Raw genomic sequence first — 9,149 nt, forward strand, 5'->3', positions numbered from 1 at the left:
ATAATACCGTATTTCTGTTTAGATATGTTTATACAACGTGGCCAATCCTGAAATAGAACAACATTTTGAGTCACACTCCTCCACAAACACATAATTACAGTATACAGTATCAACACAAATAAGTGAACAAAAGTGAAACAATATTTGTTCATTATGTGTCCGTGGCAAGTTTTAGATTTGTTAAACACCATTATATTGTCCTTATTTCGATCATTCATTTGGATTACTGAATGTCAAGATTCCAGGTTTTCTTCAGAATATATGACACTGATTTACTATGACACTATTCAGTATTTAAGTCCGATGTAATTTTGTATAGTGCTACGTTACGTCCGGGTCCAAGTGGCACCAGCTCCCGTCCGCTTCTCATTGTAAATAGAATATCTAAACGCGTGAATCTTTTTACAATGACGTTATTTTTCAGAAAGGAAGCCATTGAGGGTTAAAATGGGTCTTAATGCTTCCAACTCGAGTAGACTTATTAATGATTTGTACAAGTGTCCATGACAAAGAAAATATATAATGTGGAACAATAAAGACTATTATTATCATTTTTATTGAAGGTGGTAACAGTCCATTTGCTCAGTACAATATTTCGGGGGCATATTTAGAATGTGTGCAGACTTGAGTATGTTGAATCTAGTTTGCAATTAATGAGGATTTAGTTGACACAATGAAATAAAATGGCGATAGTATTCTGTGTGGGGCAGACGGCCTGTCACAGCCAGATTTGGGAGAGCAGCAGCTTTGTTGGTGCGAGGAAAGCGGTAAAATGAAACTTTCGTGGTTGTTTTCGTCTCAGATTTAGTCCGACGGAGCGTCACAGTATAACTCTATGGGGACACAAAAGCGACACAAAAGTAGGACCCGGAAGTATCTCTGGAGGGGGTGCGTGCTCACTAACCTGACTCCGCCAGATGGGGCAGGCGCTCACGTCACGGCTAAAATACTGAATGGCACATTAGGAGGCCTACTAGTGGTTTCACTATAACTCTAAAGACCACTACAGTATAACTCTGACTGAGAGTGTACAAATGTATATGTACACATACACATGTGTACACTCTCAGAGTTACAGACCTGTTATGGTCATTCAGGGCTAGCTCTGTGTGTTTCTGGTAATCATTACTGTCCGCTCATTATGTCCGTGGCAAAAATGGAATTTTGACAAAAATGTCCACCACAAGCCAGCATGGCGATGACTGCTGCCCTATGGTCATGACAAGCAGATACAGTACATGCACCATAGCCCTGAATTTGAGTATTAAACTTACATTTTAGTACCACAGACGAAAAACAGTCTAAGTCCAAATTTCAGACTGACCCCTCCACGAAAAGGCCTCGTTGTCCTGAACCCTTATCTATCATTTATATATTATGGATCAATAGTGTGGACTTAGACTGTTATTCGTCTGTGGTACTCATATTTTGTTGAACAGTAGTCCCCCCATATCGGTCCAACCTTCCCAAACATGTTAAATACTTAAATTCACAACTTTAAATAACTTAATTCTAGAAATTGACCTCTCAGTAGGCTGCATTAAAAATACAAATCATCCAGTAGAATTCAAACAATTTTGCAGGCAAGATAAAATACCAAATAATGTCATGGTTTACTGTGTAATATTTGTTTTACGTTAGAGGATATTTTATTTTGGATCACCAATGCCACCAAATTTCTCAAACAACCCGCTCATGACTGTAAGCCTAGCCACAATCTAGCAAGGCCCTCATTGTTAGTAATGAAACATAAAAATAATGGGATCTGCCAACCATGATGTTTGGAAATGTGAATAACTAGCCCACCTAAGGCTAGAAACTGTGCTATCTGTTCACTTATTTATTAATTCCCTTCATTTCACTCACCTACTCTGCTGATCAATAAGTAATTAATTTCACTGGTTGAGAGAAGGCGGTTCTTTAGCGACATTACCATTCGGCCGAATGGTAATGTCGACTCCACTCCAAACTTCAAATTCAAGGCATGGGTGAAAGAGGAAATAGCAATGAGATTCTGTTCAGTTCATTTTCTCTGAGGGTAGACTGCATGTTTCTTCTGTCCTGTTGTTTTAATGGTAGCGGGTAGCGCCTCCTCTTGACAACACTGTATTGTTTTTATTGGCCAAGCTACTGAAGGAGAGGGATCGGAGCCAAAGATTGGGACGGGAACTTTGGATTGACTTACTGAACTGCTGAAGTACTGTTGAGTTAGTGCTGTATATATGCTTTTGCCCACTCATCCTGTGTGTGGACACGCACGCACGCACGCACGCACGCACGCACGCACGCACGCACGCACGCACAGACACACACACACACACACACACACACACACACACACACACACACACACACACACACACACACACACACACACACACACACACACACACACACACACACATTTTAACAATTTATTTATGTCCACACAGAGGAAATTGCATACAAGGACATACATAGTTCAGGTGCAGCAAATCAAGGCATATGTCCTCAGTCACGATACAACAAGCATGTCATGTCACCCAGCATTCCATGAGCACAAGTAGTGTAGGCCTCCTAAGTTCGAAACCCGCTCCAACAACCAGTCAGCGGGTATGTCCCAGGCTGGACCACCAGAGGAAACAATTTCCCAGTCCACTCCTGCATTGCCTCCTGGTGTCATATCGTTCTCTGTAGCGTGGCTGATCCCATGGGCCCAAAATCCACCCACTGTTGTTCCGACAGTGGACGGACACACCACTAGAAGGCCAGGTCCAAAGCAGCACCGGCTGTCGGTATACTCCAGCAGTGCCTTGTAGTATGCTGCAAGCATACTATAAGGCACTGTTGAAGCACACAGTCCACAGAGGTTGCAAATGCATCTTAAATCTGCACCCACTACATTAACGGTAGTATACAACAACGGAGCAGTTTAATGTCATGCTCAGGACACACACACACACACACACACACACACACACACACACACACACACACACACACACACACACACACACACACACACAGAGAGAGAGAGAGAGAGACACACACACACACACACACACACACACACACACACACACACACACACACACACACACACACACACACACACACACACACACACACACACACACACACACACTCTTTAATAGCCTTTCTAATCTTTGTGTTTTGTTCAAAGGCCAAAGTGCATTGTGAGGCATATATGATAATTATCCACACAGTTCTTACTTGATAATCATATTCTACATGCATAATGAATACAACAATTTACAGTTATGAAATTATATTACTGTACAGTACTACATAGTAATGGAGACACACTCTAATATTTTGTCACATTGGGTTATCAGGTATATTTTGTGTGTGTGTGCGTGCATGCGTGCGTGCATGTATGTGTGTGCGTTTGTGCGTGTGTGCATGCGTGCGTGCAGTGTCGTCACATCAGAATCTTGGCTTCCCAAACAAACAAAGCCGACCGTTGCTTTCACAGAGATACACTAAAGCGGTAGGCTACAGGTTCTGCGGGAGCTTCAGTACACTCTAGGGCGCTATACCAATTCTTCTATAATAACATGATTCATATTTCTGATATTGTGCCCCAGATAGATCAGGAAGACATATTATTTCCCATTCCTCAAGTGAAACCATTATTATGCTGTGTCGTTGGTGGGCGCAGCGGTTGCACTGTTCCTTTACAGGTGAACCGTGGCTGAGAGATTGGCCAGGGCAGCTCCGGCATAGGAAAGAGAAATCACACAGGAGGGGAAAGGGAAATCGGATCAGCAAGCACAATAAACCAACAACTCTAAAGAAAATGACCTGGAAAAAGCCCACCCCGGCTGAGCCGCGCGGCACGACGACCCCTCTCACACACATGTATTCCTGGGGAGAGAGAGGGGGATATATTTTAGGGAAGAAGGAGTGTGAAACATATAACCACGGGCTGTCGTTTTGTTTGCTCACTCCCGTGGCAAAATGGAGGACATACATCGTCCCTTATTGCCTAAAGACCCACAATGCAATTCCAGCCGCCTTCGGTGTGCCGTGGTGCTGGTCACTCGGGGACTGTGTTGTAGGAGTCACATGGTCAGATGGATCGCATCAATTTGCCACAAAAACAATATGGTCCCCCCCCCCCCCCCCCACACACACACACACACACACTCTCTCTCTCTCTCACCTACTGCTCTTGCCTTCTCTCTCTCCTTTAGCCTCTAGCTTGTGCCTCACATAACATGAGAGAGAGAGAGCAAATACTGCTTGTCCACCTCTCTCTCTCTCTCTCTCCCTCCCTCTCTCTCTACTCTCTCTCTCTCTCTCTCCTAGATGGAGGTGATAGATGACGGCTTGTCAAAGGTCAGCGCCATACCCCACCTTTACTCCCTTTCTGCTCCTTGTTGCCACTTCTCCACTGACCTGCATGTCACTACTGCCACCCTGTGGTGTGTTATAGGATTACACTACATAAGTGGAAGTGAGGTGAAACAAACAAAGGTAACCAAAAACAATGAGAACGAACAAGAATGTGTAGGAAAACTGTTGTTCTTCAATAGGGTTTTGATGGGCTGTAGAGCAAGTGATAGTAATGAGAGGGAAATGAAGATGAAGATGAACAGCATATGATTAAGATGGATATTGTGAGCTTGTAGTTTATTTGAATAAGATATTTGGTGTAGAGGGAAAAAAGGAGGAGGCCAAGTATCGAGCCCTGGGGGACCCTGGTAAACAGAGTATGGTTACGTAACTTACGTTGCATGGTTAATATGCACGCACGCACACCAGTGTTGATCATTTTGTCGACTAAAACTATAGCGAAATGTTTTCGTCGACTACCTTTTTAAAATCAGCCATTACGACGAAGCCATCAAGTCCTGCCAAAATACATTTTAGTCAACTAAATCAACAGTAGATTTAGATTTAGTAGATCTTTGAAGAAAACTAAATAAAAAAATTCTGTCAAAACACAAACAACACGTGTAAGCAACAAATTACAGCAATCTGTCAAAAAAGGCCTTATTCTCCTTTTTCAAGAAACTGTCCTCCTTTCTCCCATGCAGTTGACATTCCATCAAAGCCCACTGCACCCTGCAGGTGGGAAAAGAAAGGGAGGTATAGGAAAAGAAACCTGGAAAACTGAAATAATAATAGCTTAAACTGAAGTATTACTTTAATACTTCAATAGAAATAACCTGGTTCCAACATTTTCAAAAGAGCAGGGCTCCCTTTGCTTTGCCTGAGGCGAACGTGTAATGTGTGAGTGAAAGTATATGGGCTGTCACTTCAGATTAGAGAACGGCCTCCGTGTTCCTTTGACGGAGAGGCAACAGGGGTAATGGGAGGGAGGTGGGGGAGATTAGAGTTCATAAAAATCACATGAATGGAGATATGGAACTGTGAAATATGTCACTTTACCACATTGTTGTTTTAATCCAATCGTACCTGAATTACTCTGCGCGCGTGCGTGTGTGTGTGTGTGTGTGTGTGTGTGTGTGTGTGTGTGTTGCTGTGTGTGTGTGTGTGTGTGTGTGTGTGTGCGTGCGTGCGTGCCGGTTTTTGCATTTATTCTTTTTTAACCATTGCCTTGTTCAGCTTTTGATTTTTTTCTCTATCATTTAGATGCATTCATAAAACCTAAACCTAAATACACAGGTACACAGTCCAAATAAAGAAGACAAAATATATAGGTTAACTCTCTCACACTGCAATAAGACTAACAAGGCTTGGTAACAAACTCTCCCACCAAAGCATATGGGGTATTTGATAATATTATAGACCAAAACATCTAATTATGCACCTCTATACGATAAATCTTTGTCTCTGCCTCATGTTGAGACACATTTAAATCTGACATGTCATCTGAGTCATAGTAGCCCATAATAATGATAGTCCATTTTAAAAGCCCACAACATGCTTTCTATTCTCAGAAAATCGCGACCTGTAATTGAACACTCGGGAGATTGTGGAATGACTCCAGAGACAGCTAAGGCTTTCAACCACTATGAAGGATGCAGTTGCATGTTCCACAGCAACTTCTGTATGCTGAGGTGAAACACATTCTAACAGTAGAAGGAGTGAAGTCATATTTATTCATCATGTTGCACTCATATGTAGGTACTTGACATTGAGCTTGGTTTGCATAGACAAAGTACCACATTGAACTAGATAAAGTGCCCCTCGGGGCACAGGTCTCCACCAGGGCAGGTCAGGTTGTCGCCTCCTGGTGGCGCTATAATAGGCCAATGTGAAAAGGGTGCCATTTCTTCTTATGCCTTGGATGGCAATTGGATGATTTGAGTAATTTTGTTCCAAAAATGTGTTTTGCAAAACTCCACCTGTTGGTGGCGCTATAACAGGCCAATGTGAAAAGGGTAGGGATATATTCCTCAGCCTAGTACGAAAGTCTGTGAAAGATTTCACGTAAATGGCACGCTGCGTTCATGATTTGAGGCTTTTTGTTCAAAACGGGCCACTCCTGCAAACTTTGAAAGCCAATGTTAGCCAATTACGATGGAATATGAAATATTGGACAGATCTGTCTTGAACACATGACTATAGAGATAGTGTGTAACGATTGCAGGATTTTTTGACAGAATCTGGAGGATTAATATCTAAAAGTTTGTTTTTCAAAAGTCTGCCTCCTGGTGGCGCTATAACAGGCCGAGAATTTGGGACAGAGGTTCATCATTGGCATCCAGGGAGTGTGCGTGCAAAATTTGGCACCGACTGGGTTAACGGTGCCAGAGATTAGCTGGTAACAGACGGACGGATACTCTCTCCCCATGCCTTCGGCCTGGTGGAGACAATAATGTATCAGGTGTATCTTAGCTACTGTATGCTTTTAATTTGTTTTGTGTATGATACATGTTTAACCACTTAAACTCTATATATTTCATTGACCAGGTCTATACTTTGTCTCCTCCTTTATTTCCTAGGGTGCATGTGGTTAATGGGCATGTAAAGCCTTCTTCTTCGTGTCCGGCCATCCTCTATATCACGTCTTTCCAGTGGTTGGCGCAGGCGAGTGCAGCAGCATTTGGCTCGCCCAGGTAATCTCCAGTACATTGTGGAGCAGAGCTACATCTAATGATGTGGTCCATTGTTTGTGGTTCACCGCACACGCATGCATCAGAGCATGTTAATTTCCATTATGCCTTGCAGCGTCCTTCGCCGACCCGGTTTCAAAGTTTTGATGGCCCAAGGTTGGTCATGGCCAGTCGCAAGACATTCATCTGGGGTGATGCCTCTGTCCATTGTGTTGTCTGGCTGCCCAGGCTGTGCAACTGGTTGTGCCACTCCGTAGTCCTGGCAACAGATGGTGTGGTCTCCAGTTCTGCAGTGGCATCCAGGAAGCTACCTCTGGACCTGAGCCGTTTCTGGGGGGCAAAGTGTTCATGCAGTGAGTGGCGGTTTTCATGTGCGCTTGGCTTTGGCGGTGACTGCTCTGCGGATGTCAGGGGGGGGGGGTAATTCCAGAGGCAGGGTATGGGGGTTGTTTTGCAGGATAGGGTCTAGTTTGTGTGCGTGACTTGATTTATACGTGGAATTACTCAACCGAGTGCTTGCTTTTGCTTTCTTCTTCATGTTGCCGATTCTAAAAACACCTTCTAAAAAATAGACAGATGCTGTCCATGATTGTAACGTCTAAATGGGAGAGGGCACACATAAATCTCCCATTATCCCAACGTCCCAATAGTCCGACAAACGTTATGGCTAGTTTGAGGAGTTAGGGTTTGTTAGCTATAATGGGCCAGTTGCACCAACAGGACATCGGAATAATGGGCCATTGTTATACTAACTAGAACCGTGCCCGTTGGAGGGTGATTAGGTATTAGCTATTTCAATTGGCTAATAAAGGGTGAGGTTGCGCAATGCGCATCATTGTGATGTCAGAACATCATTGTGATGTCAGAACACACACACACACACACACACACACACACACACACACACACACACACACACACACACACACACACACACACACACACACACACACACACACACACACACACAGAGAGAGAGAGAGACACACACATACTATTTAATAGCTTTGTGTTTTGTTCAAAGGCCAAAGTGCATTGTGAGGCATATAGGATAATTATCCACACACAGTTCTTACCTGATAAGCATATTCTACATGCATAATGAATACAACAATTTACAGTTATGCAATTATATTACTGTACAGTACTACATAGTAATGGAGACACAAAAAGGTAGATTCACACTCTAATATTTTGTCACATTGGGTTATCAGGTATATTTTGTGTGTGTGTGTGCGTGCATGCGTGCATGTATGTGTGCATATACACGCCTCTCTCCACCCCATGTCCCCAGGCCACCATTCCACTCCATGCAGGCAGGTGATCAGATTTAGTCAACAAAAGATTTAAAAAAAGAAACCTGTAAAACAGCATACAACCACTAGGAGGAGACATTTCCCTTTTGATTCTAAATTCCAATACGTTTTTCTAAACGTTTACATGTGTCGTGTATTTTGGACACGAAACACCACGAATTACTTAACCAAAACGGGAGAGCGGAGATAATTGTGAGACACGGCAGACAGAGTGATGTTCCTCAGAGATGTCGGTTTATTTCGAAGTACACAGCATACACAGCATAGCATAGCATAGGCCTGGCTGGCCTTGACCAGCCACCAGGTAGTGACTGGCCAACTGACTGAACTGGTTACATTCAATTGCATGACATTAAGTACAATTTCCACAATACACATAGCTCCAGACTACCATTTGGCCATTCCTAGAAGGTAAATCAGGATCACTGTGGCCCTTTGATCCACTGTTTTAGCATTTGATGGCCCTAGGTGTGAACCAGGATCTCAGGACTCAAACAAAAGGCACAGTAAAAACAACCCCTGTCCCCAGGTGGTCCTTGAATATCAAAGACAGACCCCAATTAAGCCAGCCAGCTAGTCTGACCAACTAAACAGATCACCATATGCTATGAGCACAGTAGCACACATTATGGATAGAATTATGATTTCCAGATTCCACACATGAATTATTTAGCAATGTTTGGCATAATTTCCATAGTTTCTCCTAGCTACCAACATTCACTACTTTTCCATAAGTTTAATATTATGTACACATTTAAATATTTCCTCAGAGTTTCAGGTTTTACAGTATTGACAAACTGATGTT

The sequence above is a fragment of the Electrona antarctica genome (genome assembly GCF_951216825.1).
Source record: "Electrona antarctica genome assembly, chromosome: 3".
NCBI classification, from domain to species: Eukaryota; Metazoa; Chordata; class Actinopteri; order Myctophiformes; family Myctophidae; genus Electrona; species Electrona antarctica.